General features: G+C 46.2%; 1 protein-coding gene across 9 annotated transcripts in view; it reads right to left on the reverse strand.

The window, feature by feature from the left end:
* LOC105285057 (SH3 and multiple ankyrin repeat domains protein 3) overlaps window positions 1-24,347 on the reverse strand; it is a 121,846-nt gene that overhangs the window by 43,261 nt on the left and 54,238 nt on the right. The gene's annotated exons all lie outside the window — the stretch shown is intronic.

Here is a 24,347-nt window from a genome sequence, read left to right on the forward strand (position 1 = left end):
GAGAGATCGACCGAGTGCTCTCTCCGCCCTGCCCCTCCCGCCGTCCTCTTACCCTTTCTCTCGTCTCCCCTGTCCTTGCCGGCCACCGAGAGGGTTGGACACCACCCTCGCTCGTTGTTGTTTCCGCCGCTCACGTTGATGGTGGTATAGTGGTGGTGGTGGTGGAGGGTTTGTGAGGGTGTGCGAAAGTAAATACATATCGAGAGTCGTGAGTGGACGAACGATTAGTCGCAATCGGAGGTGGGATATCGAGGGTGGAAGGTCAAGAGGAGGACGAACACCTTGAAGGACATGCCGTTGGCGTATAAATAGGTGTATCCCCTCGTCAGCACTGAATCCTTAAAGGAAGTAACGAAACCGGGACATTGAATATCGAATTGCAGAACACGGATGAGAGCAGGGGATGAATTGTGTATGAATAAGAAAAATGAATATAATGCGGTATCGCTTACAGGATGCCCAGAATAATCTCTCGACGATCATCGAGCGTTAACATGATGTGTCAACGTAGGTTAAATCGCACATTACGGTAGGTACATAAAGAGGGATGTACCAAACTGCACTCATTCGCTAATGTCGCATCCGGCCGTACGTTGGCGAAGGCAATGCACACGGAAGAGCAGATTCCGCGTGAGGTATAATGGTCGATCGTTTGCGTCCATTTTCGCTGGCAAACATGCCGAAAATGGCGTGCGTTATTTCACATTGTTGTTTCAAGACAGCAGTATCCGATCGATACTTTCATCGCAATATCGACACACCCCCATATTGTCGCGCATATCATCGGTATATCGTACAAATAAACTGCCTGCGCCCTGCTTTCAAGTTCCGGAGAAAACTTTCACTCCGCCGATTCGCGACCGTTTTCTAACGTAACGATCCTCATTAAGAACGGTAATAGCGCCTTTTCTGGCTTTAACTCCACTTCCTGCGAGGTTGCAAGATGGATCGCCGCCACCGTTGCGTCGTCGCCTTAAAAGTCCTCGCACATCCTACGGAAGCAAGCAGTAATGAATCGTCCACGGACGCAAGAAAAAAAGGGAGGTCCCGTCGATCGTCGTGGACGACCGGTTGATTTATCGCGGCTGAATCGTCAAAGCGCCGCGATAACGCTTTGTTCGATAAGGCGAGGGGGATGAGTGGTCGACTGTCGCTCGTTTTCCTCAAGATTGCGACTGGCACAAGGACGTGATGTACGCATGACTGTCCATTACTGAACGATCACGTGATAATTATTATCCGATAATCGCCCGTGTTCGACGAAATGCGTTTTCGCCGTTCGTCCGTGAAACGCCAACGCCTAACGATACGATCGCGCGTTACGCAACTTGTAGCTTAATTAAATGAGGTGTCAAGCGGAGATACAAATCGCGGCGGAGATACAATCGCTTACGGATTGTCAATCGAATCCACGTCATCGTCATCGTCATCGCGCCGGACGCTGGATCTCGTGTGTGACGATAGATTTTTTCGCCGTAGGGGAACACAGTGAAAAAACTAGTGAGCGCAAGGTTCTCTCAGATTAGATCGACTCCAATTTAGTTCACTCGTCGTTTGACCTCTATTTCAGATCGGCAGCGCGGCCGCCCTCTCTTTTAATTTGTGGAGGATGTGACGATCCCTCGTGAATCTCATGGTTCGCCCCTCTCGATGAGTCCGGTGCTGTTAAACCGGAACAATTTAGCATTGAGGACGACGGAACGAGCCTCCACCTCCTTTTCATCGACACTTTACATTATAAATTTAATTGTAACTCGAGCAGGGAACAGAAACTTTTCGAGCGAAGGAACTATGTTCTCTTGTTAACGGAAATACAATATTTTCTTATGGAAGGCGCTAGTGAGCGCGAGTGAAAGTTCACACGTTCTCGACTTTGCAAACTTTGGAAATTAATAGAGAGAGAAAGAGAGAGAGAATGTGAAAGGTCGACCGAAGTTGACCTGTTTCCGCTTTCCGAGCATCGCCGATCTATTAATTTAAGGGGGTGAGACGAGGTACGAGGGACGAGACCTCGTCGAGCAGAGCTTTAGGTGAAAGACGAGTTCCTGACGTATATTTGACATTTGATCGATTGATCGCGAGGCTTCTATCGCAACCTTCTATACGCCCACCAAGGGTCCCGCTTGTCAGCGATAGAACCCTCTTGACTGTATCATTAACTTTATCCGTCAGATCTATCCGTCAGAAACATCGAAAAAATGTCGATATAGATATATGCTTAAAAATAAATTAAATTAATATTACAGCTCACGCATGATTTGCATCATTCAACGATTCGATATAATCCGCGCGCAATAATATAATAATCTGCATCATATTTTAACGACACCAACATGCGACAGTAATATCTATATAAATATATGCGCTATATCTCCATATTATTTGACAATAATACGATGCCCCGAGGTAATTACCACCCATCCCTCGCAAATATCGATAATTGCGCTTCACCGTTACGTGCGGCTTTTCACCTCGCATTTGCATCCGTTTAAACGAATAAATGATCCCACGGTGCCGCGTAGCAATATTCTTTACCGTCTCGGTCTCCCAACGCTGCATCCGCTTCCCTGCACGAGGAAGAAAGAGCCAGGAAGTCAACCGTGAGACAGGAAGGTCGTATCGTCTAAGTTTAGAGTGTGTTTAGTCACCTACCGCGGCTACCTACACTTTTCCACCCACGACTCCGCCCCTTTAGCTGTGCCGGGGCCCGCGAAGAGTCGTTAACGATCTCCGTATGCGGAGGTGGTACTACGTGCGGTGGGACCCTTTCGACGATAATCCTGGAAACTCGGATCCCCGCGCGATACCCGCGTAAAGTTGATGCACGGCGGAAGATCGAAGCGGTTATTCGATTCACGCTCGATTTAATCCCGCGCTTTCCCACGTCATCATCTCCACGACGCGATCCTTCTGTCTGCCCTCTCACCGGGACACAGAGAAGAACGTTAGTCAAAACTAATCCCGTCAGTCTCTTTTTCGAGCGGGACCGCGTATATTTCATATCCAAAGCAAAGCTTCTCCCTTCCGTGTTTCCTCGCGCCTGGTCTCTCGCATTTTGCAGCTTTCAACCTGTGACGGGGACTTCCGCGAGAACGTTCCGTAAAATTCCGCTGTCTAGGAGGACTATTGTGGTGTATACGGTCTGTCCGTCGGCCCTTTCAGTGTTAATATATATCTCCGCCGGTTATTCCAATATCCGTTGTGTACTCCAGACGATAATGCAAGCGTTTGCACTTCCTGCGCGCGCGCGTCTATCTACTACCGCCACCACCACCATCGTCTATCTATCGTATCCCGGAGGAAAACCTGAATCACGAAATCCTCCGGGTGCTCTCTCGAAGAAAGACGAAGCGCAGCTGCGGCAGCGGCTCCGTATAGAGCTGCGTGGAGCGCGTGTAACGTTTACACGGCTCTGTATCTCTCTCATCCGTGTGCCCGTGCGTGGGTGTTAACCGGGAATGGAGGGTGCGGGGGCAGACAGGAGGGAGAGGAGAGGATAAAGGAGTAAAACCGCGTTGTGTGGATGTGGGTAAGCGGCGACTGTAAATATCGCGTCGCTCTGCTGCTGCCTACCTCGCGCGCAACGGGGAGGCACGTCCGGTGTGTATGGTATATCGCCTTATGTGCACGGCTCACGTCCTATCGTGATGTTGTACCTATGAAGACCAGACAGACGGACCATCCGATGAAAAATGCCCCACTAAATTGATAAATTATGGCCGCTTTAAATCAGCCAGATGCGGGGTCCGCATCTTCTGTCGTGGCGAGAGAGACCAGCTGGGGTTTAAACGCGGCTGTTCTTGGGTAACCGTCAACAATTATAACTCAGTGGAGAACGGAAGCGGGAGGAATCTCCGGCCGAAATTTTTAATAGCTCTACCAACTTGACAAAGTCTCAACTTCCTCCTGCAACGACGAGAGTGCCGGGAGGAACTTTTCGAAACGTTCGAGCGATCGTTAAATCGCTCCGTCAAGAAGCTCCGCGCTATTAGTGGTAAAGACAGATGCCCTGCGATGGCCGTGCAAATCGAGATTTACGGTTACCGGCCGAAACTCGGTGCTCTCTTGCGACATGGACGATATAAGCGATTGCGTCACGCGCGCGGCGGCCGAGAATCGGCTTCGAGGCAATTCGTGGCCCGATCCGAAGAACTCGGACTGACGTTCCCGGAGGGGGCGCGGCACTTTCTCTCAGCGGAGTTCCAGAGCAACGTGGAATCGAGGAAAACCCCCGGCGAATACCTGCACTTCGATCCTCGCCAGGGCAGTCTCGACGTCTGCCGGAGTTACCTCACTTCGCCTTAAATTCAATTTGTCCAGAATGGAGAACATATTCGCGGCCTGCCTCGAGTAGACTGCCAGTACGATATTTCACTTTGGATATCATCCTCCTATTCTAAAAAAGGCGTGTTAACTTCTTGAAGTTCTTTTTTATCGAAAAGTTGAGGCCGCCTTTTCGCGATTTTAATGGCTAGAACGTTTTCATTTCTAAATCTAAAGGATTTTCAATCGTCGAGACCTCTTCGCAATATGCCAAATAACAATATAAATAGCACAGAACTCCTCGGAAAAGAAAAAAATTTTAATGGCTAGAACTTTTTCATTTCTAAATCTAAAGGATATTCAATCGTCGAGACCTCTTCGCAATATGCCAAATAACAATATAAATAGCACAGAACTCCTTGGAAAATGAAAAAAATTTTAATGGCTAGAACTTTTTCATTTATTGTTTTAACGAATTTTAAACCATCGAGAGCTCTAGGCAATATGCCAAATAACAATATAAATAGCACAGAACTCCTCGGAAAAGAAAAAAATTTTAATGGCTAGAACTTTTTCATTTCTAAATCTAAAGGATATTCAATCGTCGAGACCTCTTCGCAATATGCCAAATAACAATATAAATAGCACAGAACTCCTCGGAAAAGAAAAACATTTTAATGGCTAGAACTTTTTCATTTATTGTTTTAACGAATTTTAAATCATCGAGAACTCTAGGCAACACTACATCACTTTCGATATCTTTATCTAATGACGACAATGTCGAAATAATTCCGAGTAACTTTATCTCTGAGAACTTGTGTACTTTGATAACAGCTGCGACCACGGTTCCTATTCGAACGCGACGAGAGGACGGAAAATAGAAAAGTCGAAGCATAATCGGCAAACGTGACAACGGTCTAGGCGCGGTACGGAGAAAGAGGAAGAACACAACGAGAGACCGAACAGAAATTCCATCGTCAACCGGTCGGGGCTCGCAATAGAATCGGGGGGTTCCTTTGACCGGTTGCACGTTCGCGCGAGCCTGCCTGACCACTTGTGATTCATTTTACGCAATAAGCCTTCGCTCGCGCCGTGTATGCAATTCCATTTGTTTTCTGTGCGTCTCTTTTCCAAGTCTCGCGCGAAACGCGCGCGGGATTCGCCGCGGCAAAACTCCAGAGGAACGCACACCGCCTTTCCTCCTTTCGCCAAACGAACAAGATCTTTCCTCTTAGAATCCTCGAAAATTCTAAAATGAACGTGTGTATACATGTTAACACAATAAAAATATATTTCCTTTTATGCAGTAAATACATAGTAAAAAATCATCGCTTTTCGTCATAATTCTATTCACTGTACTGCATATACAATTGTATTATACATATGCAATTGCTAAAACTTGACATCTTTCAGTTTAAGTAACATTGGAAATGTGGACTTTGATACAACAATGAGGATCCGGCAATTTTATCATTTGGAGCAGCTACGAATTGCTTGATGCGAGTGCGATTTGCTCAGCGAAACTCTGAGACAGTTCTATTAAGTCACGCGCCCACGTGTCTAGGCCGAGACTGCACATGTTACGTCATCGTGCTACGAATCCGCATCATTAAGTGCAATGAAGGAACGGCTCCAAGTACTTGCACAGATAACTAGAAATCTTGTGTATGCGCGGGAAGGAACAACGAGAAAATCACGTTAAAAAAAGAAGAAAAAATCTGCGATCGATGTTGCGAGATTGAACTACGCTGATTTAAATCGATCGTATCGCGAAATTAACGGAGCCTTTCGGCAGCCAAAACGCTAGCATAAAGTTTTGGCAACGGCCGGACAAACGCAAGCATGGAAATCAACGAGACTACGACCTTATTCCCGTCACGTACTTGGCAGCTGGCCACGTCTCTCGGCTTATTCCTTAACCAAGGAATAAGGACCATTTTAAATGTCGGACACCCGTAGTCCCGCGATCATCTTGGCTCGCACAAGACCGCTTCAGATGTATAGCAGAACTACACACCTACAGAAAAGATTTCTGGACTTAATGCTATTACTCTTTAATCTATCATAAAATAAGATCGCTATAGCGACAATCATATTTATTATTGAAAAGAAGCATATTTTAATCTTGGATAGAAAATTCGAAAATCTAGATTCAAATAATCTTCGTGCTATCCCATTAATTTTCTCAGAAGGATTTAGATACAAATTTGTAGCAAGTTCAAAATATTCTTCATTTAAGAATATTGTGAGATCTAAAAGACATCTTATTCTATTCTTCTAAGAGAATTTGTAGAATCTGCACAAAACGGTCAATATTTATGTGTTGCAATCGAAAATCGGGAAAGTGTTTCTGTTATTTACAATGAATAAGTGCAATACTCTACAAGAAATATTAAAAGGTATGGAAATGTCTTATCTCGAATCTTATTTCTCAAGTAAGTATATTGTATATACTTACTTACATTTCCATATCTTTTAATATTTCTTGTAGAGTATTGCACTTATTCATTGTAAACAACAGAAACACTTTCCCGATTTTCGATTGCAACACATAAATATTGGCCGTTTTATCGGAATAAAGGACGCAGAAGCGCCGAGTCGACGAGCGACTGTGAGAAAATGACGCGTCGACATGGACAAAGCCTACTATAAAGTGGCGCTAATATCAAATTATTCTACGTACAAGAATATATGAGCATAAATTTGTACATGTTACTCTTGTCTGAAGACAGTAAGACAATGTTATTTAATTCGAGAGAGAAGAATATATAGAAATAGAAATTACTGATTTAAATTAAAAATTGTTTTATTTTCATATTTTTTATACTTGTAATACGATTAAATTAGTCAAGAATATTTTTCGTCTTGTTATCAGAAATCCTTTCTGAGGGTGCAGCTGTCACGATGTGTGCGACGATGAAATTCTCTCGAGGCGACCGTGGTACCAACGGTTACTCTCCCTTAATGGACAAATGCTACCACATCCGAGTCGCCTCGGCGTACCCCCCTCGAAAATAACTTTTCTCTAGCTCTCTCGCACCACCATTCGCGCGTACGCTTGCTTTATTATCCCGCCGTCTGGACGAGTGTACGATACATTACGCGATGACCGAGCAGCGTGCACACGCGGCTACCTATTACGATAAATACCCAGCGTGCGCGATCCGACGAGATCGGCGGGGCCGGCTCCCTAAGACGGTGAAATATTTCCGCGATAGCCGTAACCTTTCGCCATAGCTTCCCACGCCGCTCGACGAGCGTGTCTCGCCGCGCCCGTGCTTGACCACCGCGCAAACGGAGCGAGCGAGTGATCGGCATTTCACTTTCTCGCGTTTAGCAGATCGATCAGCTAGGAATAAATGCTCGACGACTCTATCGGCTTTTGGCTTCTTCGTTGAGCATAAAAGTGATGGTTTCGAATCTCTTAAATGCATGGAAATGCTTGGAAACGGATACGTCTTCCAATGCCACGGCATTGGTAAACCAATAACTCAAGGATAATGCTGTGGGAAGAATCGAAGCCGCAGACGAGCCACATCTAGCTGCTCTTATCAACAACAAGGTCCGCGTGAATTCAAGGCTAAGTTCGACCGAAACGCGCTGGCCGGTCCGCGGCAATACCCTCGAGGATTTATGCGGCTTCTTCCCCAAATGCATTCATCATTCCGTGGTGTCAGCGGCTCGCTTTCAGCTTTCAGGTCTTCGTTCTCCTTTTATCTCCGCGTTCTTCTGCCTCTGTCTTTCTCCTTCTCTTACCTCGACTTTTGCCGAACTGGCGGCCTTCTGCTTTAACACGACCGCAACGCTCACTCTCGCTCTCGTTCGCCTCCGCCCTCCGTTTGCTCCTTTTTGGTACTCACATCCTTCTTTCTGTTTTACTGTTCTCTCTCTCTCTCTCTCTTGCATCCTAGCCCTTTTCGGGCTCGGGTACAAACGACCGCGAATCGGGACCACCCCACGATGTTGGGTTCACCGTGATTCTTTATAACGCTTGTAACGGGTGTTGTGACGCTCCTCGGGATATCCTTCTTCCGAATGTGATGTATGAAGGTGAGATAAAATAGCGCACGCGTTGGTCAACGGCACTTTTTATCGATTTGCGTGGACGTGCAAACGTAATTCGGAATAACAGCGATTAAAAATGAGACGGTCGTCTTATTACTTAAGCGATGACAACCAATTAACAAATCGCGCATGACGTAATTCAGCCTAATTAGAAATTTAATTGAGCATCGCGAATGCCACGTAATTACGTTGACCCTGCGTGCTTTAATTGGAATTAAACACTCGACCTTGCGCATATGAAATATCACGTACTTTAATGCATTCGAATAACCCGTGACCAATTGAGAGAAACGCATAAAAATAATTGGGAGAATCGTATCGCGCTTATATAGCAGGGAGATTGGCGAGGGATGTCGGCGCTCGTTGTTAAATGTAATCGTCATTACGCGGTTCTCGCGTACGTCCGGTAATTGCAACGCGGTTCATTTACAGGGATGAGTTCATGCAACCGCGAATCATTTAGCCTGACCATCGGCGGTCTGTGCGTCCATCGCTATTCTTACGCAAATCCGATGCTGGTCCGAGCCCGACGAGACCGAACCCTCGGCGGTCAACGCTCGCCGTCGTCCGGCACAGGCCCGAAATTTGCATTTAAAACCATAGCTGCGGGCGCCAAAATGAAAAAGGCGGCCTCTCGCGCGGTTTGACGAGCGCAGACGCGCCAGGCCAAAAAGAATTGCGCCGTTCGGCGGGGACGTGAGAAAAAGGAGAGTAAGAAGATAAAGCCACGCTGCTGTCGATGTACCGCCAGCTAAAAAAAAATAAAATAAAATTGTCGGGTTGCCTTTGGGGTCTTAAACCCTCGCGCACAATCTCTCGTGCGATATTGTCGCAGAATCGCAGTATCATTTGTCGCCGGCTTTTATCAGAGAAAGAGAGAGCGAGTGTCATGGAACAATAATCTTGTACAACTCCTCAAAGAAAACAGTTTTGAAACGTCGAAAAATCCGCGCAGAGATCTCGCGAGATTTCGTACTTTCATTTCCGAGATCCAACGGCTTGCCTGATTATTTTAAGAGAAAGAAGGCATCGGGTGCCCAGGGACGAGAGATAGGGACAAGGGAAAGGGGAAGGGTGGAAACGTGACAGGAAAAGACGGCCACGTACTCTCGTGAAAAAGAAAACGCAGAGACGAGACCCGACGTCTGGCAGCGTGGCGTCTCGCAGCGAATGAGGAGGATGGTGAACGGAAGAAGAGGACGACGAGGGAGGGGGAGGAGGGAAACGCAAGTTCCGGCGGAGGGCCGGAATATAACGCCGGCGATGCTGGCTCGGCATCGCGACGTCTTACAACCAAGAAGGACCCGCACGCGATTTATTGGCCGGAGAGCCGAGAATTTATGCGGAGATTCGCGCTGGCAGGTAGTTCTACTCGCAATGAAAAACCGAAATTTCTCTCCAACCCTTCGTACTCCCTCGTACTCCTCGAGCTCCTCCGTCTCGGACGGATCGTAAGAAATTGGAGAGTTAGCGACGTCTTGTTAAATGCGATTAATATCTAACGCGCGACTCGAGCGTTCGATTTCTCGGTCTCCCTCGGAGAAATTTATGTCTCGCTGAGCGGAGGATCGGAAAACCTCGAGGCTTGAGAATTTCTGTTTTATTATTTTCTCGCGGATTCCCATGTCGCGGGACTGAATCGTAATTCAGGTGAAACAGCTGTGTCATCTTCTCACGAGAAGCTTGCCCGTACCACGTACACTCTAAGTTTCAGTCGAGCATCTTTTATTGAGCATTCGCTCTCTGAGAAGACTCGCGCAAAGCACTTGAGCGAACGTTTGAAGGATCAAACGAGACTAGACGGGAGAGTTTCGGGATGCTGCACGGACCGGTAAGGAACCGGCTAACCAACCCGATGCGTCCTCAGGGTGGCGGCGCGGCGACGATTGCGCGCAAAGACGCATAAAAACAAGACCAAGTGGAGAAGCAGCAGCGGAGAAATGGTAAGAAAAGAACGGCGGGGCAGGGGAGTTTCGCCTCTGTCGTTTGCACGGTGCTCACCTTGTTTTCCCACCCGTGGTATTCATTTCAAGGACAGGAGAAACATTTCGATCGGTTGTAAGGGAGATTCCCGGCGAAGATTTTCTGCGGGGCAGCTAGCAAAAGGATGCACTAAATCTTGCCCGGATATCTCGCGAGTATATCAGAGTCAGTGTGGCAGCAGGGTGCCCGATACAGCCACTCTCGATGCTGCGCGCACCGCGCATCGCGAGGCGAACAAGAGAGAACGAGAAAGAGAGGAACGAGAGAGGAAAACGCTGGTTGCGGTCGCCGATGCTGCCGTTGCACCGTCGCCCCGTCGTCGTTACATCCCGTTCCTACGCTTCGATCAGGTATGTATCGACCGTTACCGGGACTGCCGGCCGCCTCGCGTACACACGTTATTACGTTCCGGTCTGCAGATCGAAAAAGATAGCACTGCGAAAAAATTATATGAAATAGGCTAAGACGGCCAAATCGCCGGCCGAGTACGTAGGTAGCGCGGAGGAACTTTACGTTCGACGACGACGACGACGTTCCTGCTTCGCGGCTAATTTACTGCCCGCATTGAATTATCCCCTTACGATAAGTCAGACGAGATCCTTCTCGTATCGTTAATTCGGTTTTATACGAAGCAGCGAAACGGCAAATAAATTTCTACACACGCGCCTTGAGTAAAGACTGGCTTCGTCTTTACTACCTTTGTCAGTGGAATAATTAACCGCACCTGTGTGATGGATGGAACGATGGAAGAATCATGGGTGGACAAGAATGCTCGACATCATGCATCGATACGGCCCTGAGTGCAGTGCACCGGGTTAGAAGCGTTCGCCGATACAATGGAGCTGCGACCCCGCCTGACCCGGCCAGCCGAATCTCAGGGATATAACACCACCTCGTTGTTCGAGCTAACTACCTTGCCCGTATGGCGAGAGACTAAAGAAGATCGAAAGCAGGAGGAAGATGCGATATTATGTTCCCGCCTTAACGTACAATTTTGCCCTGAAAACAACGAGATAATCTCATGTACGCCGATTATGCGTCAACGTTAGAGTATAATCGAGATAATTCTTGAATAAAACATTCGCGTAAATGCACCTCGAAGTTTAACATACTGGAACACGAGCCGAATCTAAGAGGTAACGGCTATCGATAGACACGAGATAACCGCCGGACAACCCGTGGGCATCGGCCTTGAAATTCGGAGGAACCAACCACGCGAGAAGGGGAGAGTGGTTTGGCCAGAAATTTGAAGTGCTGTCGCTTCATCGCCCCGTCCCAGCGATCCATCATAGCGATGAAAGAGCACACACGCACTTCGTGCACAACATAATCACGCAAAAAATATCGCGACGGATACACCGATGATCCTTGTGATAAATTGATGTTCATCGCCTCGTCACTGAGATTTTAATTTTGCGTTTAGTCGCAACTCGGATAAAAAATATCAACTACATCGTTTTTTGCAGGCGATCATGGATGCAAGGAGTCGGTTCTTCTTCATCCTGCACCGGATCCGCCACCCCAGAATCCCATCCTTCTCGCCACCTTATCCTGTCAGTCCTCCCGTGCGCGCTTTCAACAATCTTCCTCCCCCGTCCACTCTCTCTTTTTTGGCCTATTCGACGGGTCTCGTTTGATCGTGATCGTTTTATTTCGCGGTTCTCGGCCGGCCTCACTCTTTGATCCCTCGTCTCTTTCATCTGCGCGTCCCGCCGCTCCCCATCATCGCGCTTTTCCCCACAGGATCTTTGTGCTTTGCTGTTTTATCATCGAACACACACATGAATCAAAATGCACAAAGCATTTTTCTAGTGATCGCATTCTTTATGACGGCTAAAATAAAGGTTAATTCAAGTATAGTAAGACAATAAGATGCGACGAAGCAGAGAATTGTTAATTTTCACCTTGCGCACTTTGTCGCCTAAATTCTTCCTTTGAAATGTCATGTAATGTTAACTCACAAAGGTAAAAACAATTTGAGATAGTACGAGAACAATTGTAATTCTCGCATCTCACACACACCACACGCGCGCAATCTACCGCGTCGCTTGATAATTTCGCAAATAGCTTGCACGCCTCATTTGATAATCATTCGCGGTTCGTTAAATTGTAAAAAAACAATAATCACCCGATGAAGAAATAAAAAGGAGAAAAAACATTGTCCGATCACATCCTAACGGAGTACGTCAAAGTGGCCGACGACTTCGTTTAGCGAAAGACTACCACCGATAGAAAGAAATCGTCTCATCCATCCCATCCCATCCTCTTCAACCGATCTTCCGTATCATTGCGCTCGAGACGGGCTCTCGCGGTATTGAGTTTCCTTCACGACATTTCCTCCACAGCCCAAAGTAGGAAAAACGAAAGATCGCCGCTCGATGGATCACAAGATGATCGAAAAGGAACGATAAGTAGCGTAACGATCACGAGCTCAATTCTTGATGCATACGCTTTTGCCGACCAGATAAAAGTACCCAAAGCCTCAATTGGCTTTTCTTATAATTATTAGCTGAAACTGTCCGTACAAAATTACCGCTCTGTCTTTCGAAGAACACCTTGCGTGTATGAAAACGAGCGAGTCAAGCCGCCGCGCCCTTCCTCTCTTAGTCGTTAGAGTTACGGAACGGAGAAACCGGAAGTGTGCCGGCGCGGCGGAAGTTCGGGGGCTGAACGCGATCCTATTTCTGCAGCGGCGTCCTTGTGGTAGTACTACGACGGATGTGGCTCACGATTCAAAAGACACTAACGGTGAATCTCACACATAGAAACTGCGGCGACTGGAGACGTCTCGTAAAGTATACCGCGTACTCGATTCATCAAATCTCGTACTCATTAAAAGCCACAACACTGCTCTTCATACGATTATTATCGAGAGCAAAAAGCGCGACGAAAAACTTACTCCATCAGCGAAATTTTTAATCAAATTACGCTTACGTAAGAGCCCGCACGCGGTTTAATAGTGCCGTTGGTTTGATACCACGTACGATATTGCAAATTGAAGTTCCTCGACACAAGTTAGCTATCAGCCGAGCCCTTCGCTGTTACACACGTGCGTGTAAAAGCGCGCGCGTGTGAAATGAGAGGACGAGCGCATGCGGCATGCGCGCGTGCACGCGGCATTATATCTCCACGCAACGGAGTGCTTAATGCAATTACATTTAACTCGGCAGCTCGTTTCCGCGTTACTAATTAACGATCGTCGCGACGTGCATATAGGTGTGACGATCGAGCTGACATCAAATAGGTACGCTTCTTCTAATAAGATGCATCGTGATGAAAAAATATTGTAAATTATGTAAGGCGTAATAAATCGGCATAAAGCGAAACGGTGCGCAGGAAGTGCACCATCGTCTCGGTGACCCAGGTTCACTCCAGCCGTTCACCTTTGGATTGTTCTCCGCGATATGTAATACCAGTACGGCAGATGATCCGCGACTGGTTTCTCTCTTGGATTACCGAGCACGGTTTTCGACGTCGGATACGCGAGACAACAAATACCTCACGAAACAATTGAGAGATTAAATCCGAAAACTGCGATGAGTAGTACGAAGGATATGACGAAAAACAATGGTGGTTTCGGGATTAAAAAGCAACCTGGCACGTCGCAAACTTGGAAAGAGGATTCTTACATGCCGGACATGAAACATTCGAAAGATTAATTACTACTCCCAGCACCCAGTCGACCCAACTCTCTTTTTTATCAACTCGAGGAAATTAGTTTCCAAGTTGGAAATTAAATCTAGACTAATTCCACCGAGTTCTCGAAAAAGTAGGTTGAGCCACCGTTCGCGTAAAGTAGAAGTCTCAGCATTTCCGCTTCTGCTTGCAGAATACAAAGAGCATCGATCGTCCTCACTTCGAGGCGTTAATATTGGGAAGACAGAAGAGGCGAGTGAAAATTGGAAACTCGTCGCCCGACGATGCAGTCTTCAAGGACGGCTCTGCTTCGGACCAGACTATTGATCCTACCGAGAATGAGGGAGATGACGGAGAGAAAACACGGGGAGAAAGAGGCAGACAGAAGTACGGGATGCCAGTCCATATTATTAACCCGTCGTGAACTTGGCTCCGTCATATAAATTTCGTGGCATTCCATCTACGCGGGACGAGCTTCTCCCCCATGCTCTGAGCGCGCGAATGGCAAAACGGCTTTTCGTCGCATGGCTGATGGTTATGGGGAACACGGGAACTCCGTAAATCCGTTCACGAAAGTCTCGAGTGCCGATGAAGCGGTCGTTGTACAATTCGTATTGCATCCAGTTTTGTAACATCAAAAAAAAAAGAAAAAGCTGTATACACGTTCCTCCTTTTATGCTCGTGTGTTAAAGTACGTATGGCAATGACCAGAAGCGATTACAACAAATTGCATCTGCGCGTAGCTGCATGACAAGTACAACGAAGAAATGGATCTCGGACACAGAAAAAATTAAGTATATAAAATTGACAGAAGCAAAGAAAAAGGAACGAGCGACAGACCTTTTTCGGATAACACGCGTCCTTTGTGGCTAACGTAGCGTAAAGGATACAGGCTGACGCAGAACGGAGAGAAAGAGAGAGAGACACTACCTACTTGTCATACTAGATTTTAGTGCGGTCGTCTACGTGATCAATAGTTCATTTTCTGCTCATGTGAAACGCTGTCGCAATTAATCCCGCTGTATTTCCCAGAACAAGAAGTAGATTCAGGGTCGTGAATGTTTGACGACCCGCGTTATTAAATCATGCAAGGCTCATCTAGGAGCCCTTTCAGCGATTACTTTTTCGAATTAGTACACTGAGAAAAATGATTTGGTTGTATCAACAAGACGTATCTGATAGAATGCAGTTTGGTTAAACTAACCAAGAATTTCTAGTTATCACGATAGGACTGGATATTTTATAACTAGAACGTTTGATAGACTGTACTGTAAGAATTTGGTTAGTATTTTCCAGTTGGATCTATAAAACTTCTAGTTATATTACACTAGACATAAGAACAAACGAAGATGCAATCAGAATTCTGGTTAATCGCAGGGCACTCCAGCAGCATTCTATTGTTTCGTGTCGTGCGTGTTGATGCGTGTTCGGGAAACGGATCGGCACGGACGGCACGTTTTCCTCCTCTAGTGAAATGAAATTAGTTAGTGGAATGGCTGTGAAGTGATGGCGGATGAAAAAACGCGTTCTCTTCTTATATTTTTTTATACAGGGTGTCCCGTAATAATCGCCTAACCTCTCGTATGCCAATAGAGCAGATCGAGATGAAGAGAAAAGTCCATACCATTTTGCGACATTCGCAATAATAATCCTATACCTCGAGCGGCTCGGCACTCGCCTCCGCGCGCTCTGGATTCGCTTGACTTTAATATGCAATATTTCGATTATTATTGCGAATATCGCAAAATGATATGGGACTTTTCTGTTCATCTCGATCTGCTCTATTGGCATGCGAGAGGTTAGGCGATTATTACGGGACATCCTGTATAAATATCAACATGATATTCCATTTACAGCAATCCAAGAAAACTCACGGTAATGAAACAGAAAAACGTGTCTTTTCACTAAACAGTCATGTTAATTTAACTAAATACATTTAGTATTATTATCAAGAAAATCTGGTAAATTTAACAGGAAGGAATTAATCATGCTCATCTGGTAATTCCTAAAGGAATTCTGATTCGTCCATTTTCCAACAGACAAACTGGTTGAACCTACCAGATTTCTAATTAATGCAACCAGATTTTTTTTCAGTGTAATATAACAATTAACGAGTCTGCCATGGCTATGTCATTCTTATGTCGTTTTATCGCATCCGGACCGTTGAGCTCGGCTCATCGGACAAAGAAGGTAACGGCAAGGCCATTCGATAGGGCGAAGCATGATAGGTCGAGAGAGCAAAGATATTGAGAGAGAACGACAGCCCGGTCCACCTGGGGCTCCGACCCGGAGCACGTCCGAACTGCGTTCTCATTAAGAACACCTCGATGCTCCGAGATTTATTAACGAGTTTATTCTGCCCGCCTTGATACATGCGCGGCTGAGCGAGCCGCCAGCTCGAGTTCGCAAGCGTCCGAGAGAACCGTAGAGTTTCAATTAGATGTGGTCATAATAATGCGCGATCTCCCGGCCCGCCGTGACGGCCGATGGTTGATGACCCCCCTGGACCCCGGGAGAAGATATCCACCACCCCGTGAACGAGCGCGTCCCCAGGCTTTTCCTTCCACCTTCGTGATACCGAGTAGTTAGTCATGGCGTTTCCGGGTTGCAGGACAAGATTCTTTCTACCGATCAGGACGTGTCACGCCGCAGCTTCGCGTATATACATATATATCCTTCTTTCTCTTACTCTAGGCCTCCTGCACCTCGCCCCTGCGATCGCGTCTCCGCTTCAGGTTCGGCCTCTCCTTCCTCTGCCCCTGCCTCTCTCGGCCTCTCTGGTCGCGAGTGCAGTCATCTATTTCAAACGACTATGCTCGACGGTCGCCTCAGGTTGATCCGACAGCGACGCACGAAAGAAGCCGATCGGTGCAATCAAGGGGATCGGTTCATGAAGGTGTAAAGACCGCTCTGTCCCACCACCCGTGCATATCTATTTACCTCTTGCGCGTTTAGCGAAAGTAAAACGACGGGTTATGAGTACGCGGGCGTATATTGCAACGGCGAGAGAGCAAGTCGCGGAGTCGGCTTCCAATATCTGGCCTAGTTCACCGTCTCCAAAGAGCAACGACCGAAATCTCCGAAGGGGATCACGCTGTCATTGCGCCAAATCGCTCGCTGTAAAAGTTTATCGATTTTCTGCTGAGCTTAAGCAAAGCTCGAGCAAAGAAGCTTGCGTACGAGTATATCTGGGTCAGTAAAATCATGTCGATCACGAGAGAACGCGGGAAGACGACCGGATGATAAAGCTTTCATAATCTTCCATCTTTTTGTATGAAAAGTTTAGCTATCGAATATCTTTAAATTAAACGTCAGGTCGGATTCGAAACCCACGCTGGGTTTTAAATATTTGTCAGCAATAAGAGCGTGCGGAATAGGAGAGCGTTCGCCACATTTTTGCGAGAGAATTCGCCATTAGCCACCGTGGAGGACTCAAAGACACAGAGCAACGGGAGGTTTCTCGAATCGGATTTAATGAACTGTCAAGTATCAGGTCCATGTCCGACCGTTGGACGCGCGATTTTCCAGTCAAACATCCTCCGCGCGGCCTGTCCCATTGTTCGCGAATAATGGCAGCCGTTGTACACGCGTGTCGTGCCGATTATGTCACGTATTGCAACGCGCGGAATGCATACAAACAAAAGCGGCATCCTCGCGCGCCGGTTTCAGGGAGACGCATTTCCGAGGCAACATTTCCATCAGCGCGCAGACACGTTGAAAGTACAAACATTCACGCGAGAAGGAGCAAGTCAACGCGCCGGTATCGAAATTACAATGTGAAAAGTGACGCGGCGCGTCCCGCTTTCTCGACGGTAATAGATTATCCGGGATTACGCAATAAGAATGTTGAAGAATGTGCGCTGAGAAACAAACACGCAGATGAAAGTCTTCCGCATTTAAGCGAGCGGAAGCCGGTTAACATTAATGTCGCATACGATGTATAGGGTGATCGCGATTTATCTTTTTATATGTATTTAGATTACAGACGTCTCATTCCCTCATTTTTCCTGTGCAAGGTAAAAATCATATATTACAGCAAAGCATTCAACGTAATGATTACTGTAACATCCTCGACGTAACTATTACGAGATGTTCAGTGTACGAATACGTTGCAGTTTTTCGTAACAATGTGGGAAATTACTGTCACGAGCACGTCGCTTGGAGGAAAAGTGCAAGAACCGACAGACCGAAAGTATTTCCCCATGGTTTAGCGGATAATTAAAATTCTTCACGGGCTTTGTTGTTAGAGAACTGCATAAATAATTATAACACATTTCTCTCTCTGTATGTTGTTCTTGTAAAATGAAATAAATTTTCGAAAACTCTTTCGTGTCGGCATATTGTTTCACTTTTTTTAATTAATGAAAGTAAAATGATTCTCTAATGAGCATGATTAATGCAACAATTATACATAACGCGTAATGCAACGAATGTGATAATCGGCGCAACTCGCAGCTGAAAGAAAGCGCGCGTACTTTTGATTCTTTTATTCTGCTGCTCGAAAGCTTTACGCGAAAAAAATCGTTATTGGAGAATAAAAGCGAATAGGACGAAAACGTTAATTGCCGACGTTATGGCCGAGTCGTATATCATTCTGCGGATAGATTAGTGGAAAAGCATGCGCAGGATGCGGCTAGCTGCACAAACGGAATATAGCTCTCGGTTCGAAAACGGTCCAGCGCGTCGTTCGAGCGACTAATGGACACCCCAGGTGAAACCATCAATAACGCGAGAAATTCTTAATTAATTGCCGCATATGGTGACTAATTAAATGCGATACACGCTACGACGCCGGCGGCGAACATGCCCCCCGCATCGTCCTCCCGCTTTTTCTCCCGTCCGCACCTCTTTTCTCTCTTTTATTTTATCCCTCGCTCCTCTGCTCTCGTTTTGTCTTTCTCTCTCTATCTCTCATCCCCGTGAACGCGAAACGCGTACCATAATTCCAATTTTTGAAACATTCAGTGCACAATAAAACAAAAGTTTTAACATGGGAATTAATGCGAATTTTGTGTAATTCCACCATGGCAGAAATTTTGCAGAAAGTGCACGTGCATGTAATCATGCAGGAATTAAATAACACGATTGTAGTCACATAAAAGAAAATTGAATTTGTTACAAAAAAATCTTTTGATGCTAATAACGTATCGTATCGACGTTGATATTCAATGTTAAATATAGCATCTGAAATTTCATGCAACATTCCCTTTTAATGATGATAATGAGGCACATCTAAAATGAGGCTCTATCCAGATCCGCGTGTACCCGTTGCAACGTTACACCACATGCCAGGAGCGAGAACATTGGCATGCAAACCTGACAGGTCACGACAGAATGTTCTCCTGGCAGCCAACAGCAGCAGATTGAAGTCGTGCACGAAGCACGTCGCTGTCACGGCCACGGGAGATCTTATAAGATCACTTTTTTGTACCTTGGATTCTCTCCTTCGAGCGCTATTGTACCCGAGCTTCTCGCAAAATTTCAAGGTGATGCTTTCAACCGGATTCACGCGAATAACTCGCAAATTCTTACATTTAATCGTCATACTTGTCACGACATGAAACGTCAAGTGCATTAATCTCATGAATTTGGAAACAAATATTAGATCTACCGTTATGACAAGCCTACACCCACAGAAAAGATTTCTGGACTTAATGCTATTACTCTTTAATCTATCATAAAATAAGATCGCTATAGCGACAATCATATTTATTATTGAAAAGAAGCATATTTTAATCTTGAATAGAAAATTCGAAAATCTAGATTCAAATAATCTTCGTGCTATCCCATTAATTTTCTCAGAAGGATTTAGATACAAATTTCTAGCAAGTTCAAAATATTCTTCATTTAAGAATATTGTGAGATCTAAAAGACATCTTATTCTATTCTTCTAAGAGAATTTGTAGAATCTGCACAAAACGGTCAATATTTATGTGTTGCAATCGAAAATCGGGAAAGTGTTTCTGTTATTTACAATGAATAAGTGCAATACTCTACAAGAAATATTAAAAGGTATGGAAATGTCTTATCTCGAATCTTATTTCTCAAGTAAGTATATTGTATATACTTACTTACATTTCCATATCTTTTAATATTTCTTGTAGAGTATTGCACTTATTCATTGTAAATAACAGAAACACTTTCCCGATTTTCGATTGCAACACATAAATATTGGCCGTTTTATCGGAATAAAGGACGCGGAAGCGCCGAGTCGACGAGCAACTGTGAGAAAATGACGCGTCGACATGGACAAAGCCTACTATAAAGTGGCGCTAATATCAAATTATTCTACATACAAGAATATATAAGCATAAATTTGTACATGTTACTCTTGTCTGAAGACAGTAAGACAATGTTATTTAATTCGAGAGAGAAGAACAGAAATTACTGATTTAAATTAAAAATTGTTTTATTTTCATATTTTTTATACTTGTAATACGATTAAATCAGTCAAGAATATTTTTCGTCTTGTTATCAGAAATCCTTTCTGAGGGTGTATTAAATCATTCTCCACATACGAACACGAGCTCGAACGTCCCTCTTCATGCCTGCATCTCGGATTTCTTTCCGGTCCGATATTCATGTAGGACATACTGGCGGCTGTGAAACCGCCGGCATCGCGGAAAATGAATCGTCGCTCCGAGCTCGCATGCACCTCTCCACGCATCGATGCGTGCATTCGAAACGCCGAGATCGACTTCTTTCTAATGCTCGGCGGTGGCGGCAAGCCACTCGCAAGGAGAGTTAGCTGGTCCCGGGTGTTAATAAACCGCCACAGTTCGGCTCGGTATCACATGTCGCGAAATTCCATTTGTCTGACTCACGCGGGGGAATGCACGCGTACGCGCGTTATTATGCGCGAGCGGACGCGTGCAAAACACGCGTGTGCGTTTATCCATACGCGCGATCTTAGGTGCATCCTGTTGTATGCGTTAGACGCACCATCCGACGCCGATTAGAATCCCGCACCGATGTTCGATCGTTATCGATGCCGCGGTCGTGCCGTGAAATTCCCAGACGCGACCGTCAATTTCATTACTCGCCATTTGATTTTAATCGCCGACATGAAAATAGAAACAGAAAGCTCTTATTACAACTTCTCAAGCGCATCTCCCGACATGTTCATTTTAATCTTGTAACTTTGCATAAATAAACAGCTGAGAAATCGCTGTTGCACCTGAAAGAGCGACGCGCCGAGCCGAAGGTTAAATCCCTTGACCCTTCAAATTAATGGACGTCGTTGCAAACTATAATTTTCATAAGGCTGCGCGCGCGCGACGAGCTCTGGACGAGTCTGTTGACCGAAAAGCAATCACTGCAATCAACACGCGGGTAATGATTGACCGGCTTTAATAGAAGCGGCGCGTGATCTGAAACACGTGCCTCGAACGCGAACGGAAGGAGGTGAACGTACCTTTACTCAACGTCGCGGTACTGTTCTTCGGGCCCCGTTTGGTCGAAGCTGGTACAGCATGCAGGCAGGCAGGCAAGGAGGCGAGTTGTACGAGTTACGTTCGCGTGCTCTCCACTCACGTGAGTGCCGCATAATGCTTAATATTTCATTTAGAAACGCGCGAAACGCGGTCGCTTTTCATGATTACACGCTCGCCGACTCTATTTAAAGATTTATCACTCTCTCGCATGTAGGAATCGTAGAGAAAAAAAAGGAATATGATCGTGACGCAGAAAGCGGAAATTTAATCGCTTCTTGATAAGAGATTAGGCTAGATTAGGGATTGGGCTAGAATAATCGATATATCGGATGCGCACGCGGAAGTACAACACATTTCGGAGAATCGCGGGCTATCTTTTCTACGAATGTTCTCATTTACATAACGATATATTTATCTTTCCGTACGCGTATATAGTTTAATACTTATTTGCATGTGACCAATGTACGATGTGAGCGAGGTCCGATCGGTGGAGCGATCGAGCGGCCTTCGTGCTCGCCAGGATGGTAACGTGCACGCCGCGAAAAAGTCGGGGAATTAAATGCGCACGTCCCATCCGCTTCGAAGCGTTTACTCCCCATTAAAACATTTCTCGTGTCAGCAGGGAGCATAATCGCGCGATAAAGCCGCGGTTATGTTCCTACGAAAGCCCGCGCGATATATCCGCTTGACGGTCGTCTTTTAAATGGACAATGTGATGCAAAAGTGAGTTGGCTCTCGCGAAATAAGAAGGAAACGTGTCGTGCACCTCGTTGGGCCGGCAATGTATAAAGACCTGCACTTTAAACTTAATTTATTCAAAACTACAGCTCTCGGCAGGTTAGCTCGTTTTTGCATAACATCGTCTGAAATAAGAAACAAACGAACGAGGAAACGCGAGGGAAGTACGAAAGGCAGTTAGTCATTTACGTCGTTATTCTCGTAAAGAAGTTACCCGTGGTGCACGCCCTTCGCGGCGAAAGGGCTAATTAGGCGAGAGCGGACCGGAAGATTAGAGCGACGGCCTGAGTCTTCTCTTCCTCGTCGCTTCGCCGAGCGGTAACGGTAAATCGAGATCAGTCAACCTGCAGGGCGAATCGAACAACCGAATGATCATTTCCCGGTGCATTTACATTTACAGCGACACGTTATGTCCGATAAATCGTTTCATTTCGCCGTTCCGCTATGTTTCGACGAAATTTCGGTCGATTGTAATCCGAACCGCCAGTGAACTAACTATACTAATTTACTATATTTAATTCACAGAGCGCGTCTCTCTAGTCACGTGTAACGTATCGCGCTCGATATCGAGCAGAAAACGAAGGAAGCAGCGCGATCATTCAGCACCGGGCCCATAATTAATATTTAACAGATTCAATGGGTGAAGAAGGTGTAAGATTTGGAAAGATAGTCGAGACTGACAGGTCGTATAGAGGATCAGAATGAAAACAAGTTGATCACAACAGTAGGAGTATTGGCCGTACAGCCTAAGACCTAGGCGTGTGAACCAGGGATCCCGGAGAGTTCGAGTTCAAATCTAAGGCAGTCTCCTAGTTATTTTTCGCCTCTTACAATTCAGAAGTGGGATAAAATCCGCTACCCCTCGAAGACAGTTGAGATTCATCCGCTACTCCTCGGAGAGGAGGGAGTTGAGAAGCAGCTGGCCGGTAGTGAAGCCTGAACATGGAGGTCGGGACGGACTCAGAGGAGTGAACCAACATGGAGATTGGGAAGGACTCAGAGGAGTGAACCAACATGGAGATTGGGAAGGACTCAGAGGAGTGAACCAACATGGAGGTTGGGAGGGACTCGGAAGAGTGAACCAAAAATGGAGGTTGGGAGGGACTCAGAAGAGTGAACCAAAAATGGAGGTTGGGAGGGGGGACTCAAATGGAGTGAACCGACGATTTGGAGACATTCGGGGACGAATGTAATGTCAGGCTGGCCGAGCTGTAAGATCTGGAAAGATAGTCGGGACTGACAGGTCGTATAGAGGATCGGAATGAAAACAAGTTAATCACAACAGTAGGAGTATTGGCCGTACAGCCTAAGACCTAGGCGTGTGAACCAGGGATCCCGGAGAGTTCGAGTTCAAATCTAAGGCAGTCTCCTAGTTATTTTTCGCCTCTTACAATTCAGAAGTGGGATAAAATCCGCTACCCCTCGAAGACAGTTGAGATTCATCCGCTACTCCTCGGAGAGGAGGGAGTTGAGAAGCAGCTGGCCGGTAGTGAAGCCTGAACATGGAGGTCGGGACGGACTCAGAGGAGTGAACCAACATGGAGATTGGGAAGGACTCAGAGGAGTGAATCAACATGGAGGTTGGAGGGACTCGGAAGAGTGAACCAAAAATGGATGTTGGGAGGGACTCAGAAGAGTGAACCAAAAATGGAGGTTGGGAGGGACTCAAGTGGAGTGAACCGACGATTTGGAGACATTCGGGGACGAATGTAATGTCAGGCTGGCCGAGCTGTAAGATCTGGAAAGATAGTCGAGACTGACAGGTCGTATAGAGGATCGGAATGAAAACAAGTTGATCACAACAGTAGGAGTATTGGCCGTACAGCCTAAGGCCTAGGCGTGTGAACCAGGGATCCCGGAGAGTTCGAGTTCAAATCTAAGGCAGCCTCCTAGTTATTTTTCGGCCCTTTCAATATCAGAAGTGGGATATAATCCGTTACCCCTCGGAGAGGAGGGAGTTGAGAAGCAGCTGGCCGGTAGTGAAGCCTGAACATGGAGGTCGGGACCGACTCAGAGGAGTGAACCAACATGGAGATTGGGAAGGACTCAGAGGAGTGAACCAACATGGAGATTGGGAAGGACTCAGAGGAGTGAACCAACATGGAGGTTGGGAGGGACTCAGAAGAGTGAACCAAAAATGGAGGTCGGGACGGACTCAGAGGAGTGAACCAACATGGAGATTGAGAAGGACTCAGAGGAGTGAACCAACATGGAGATTGGGAAGGACTC

This window comes from Ooceraea biroi, chromosome 12, assembly GCF_003672135.1.
Source record: "Ooceraea biroi isolate clonal line C1 chromosome 12, Obir_v5.4, whole genome shotgun sequence".
Taxonomy (NCBI): domain Eukaryota; kingdom Metazoa; phylum Arthropoda; class Insecta; order Hymenoptera; family Formicidae; genus Ooceraea; species Ooceraea biroi.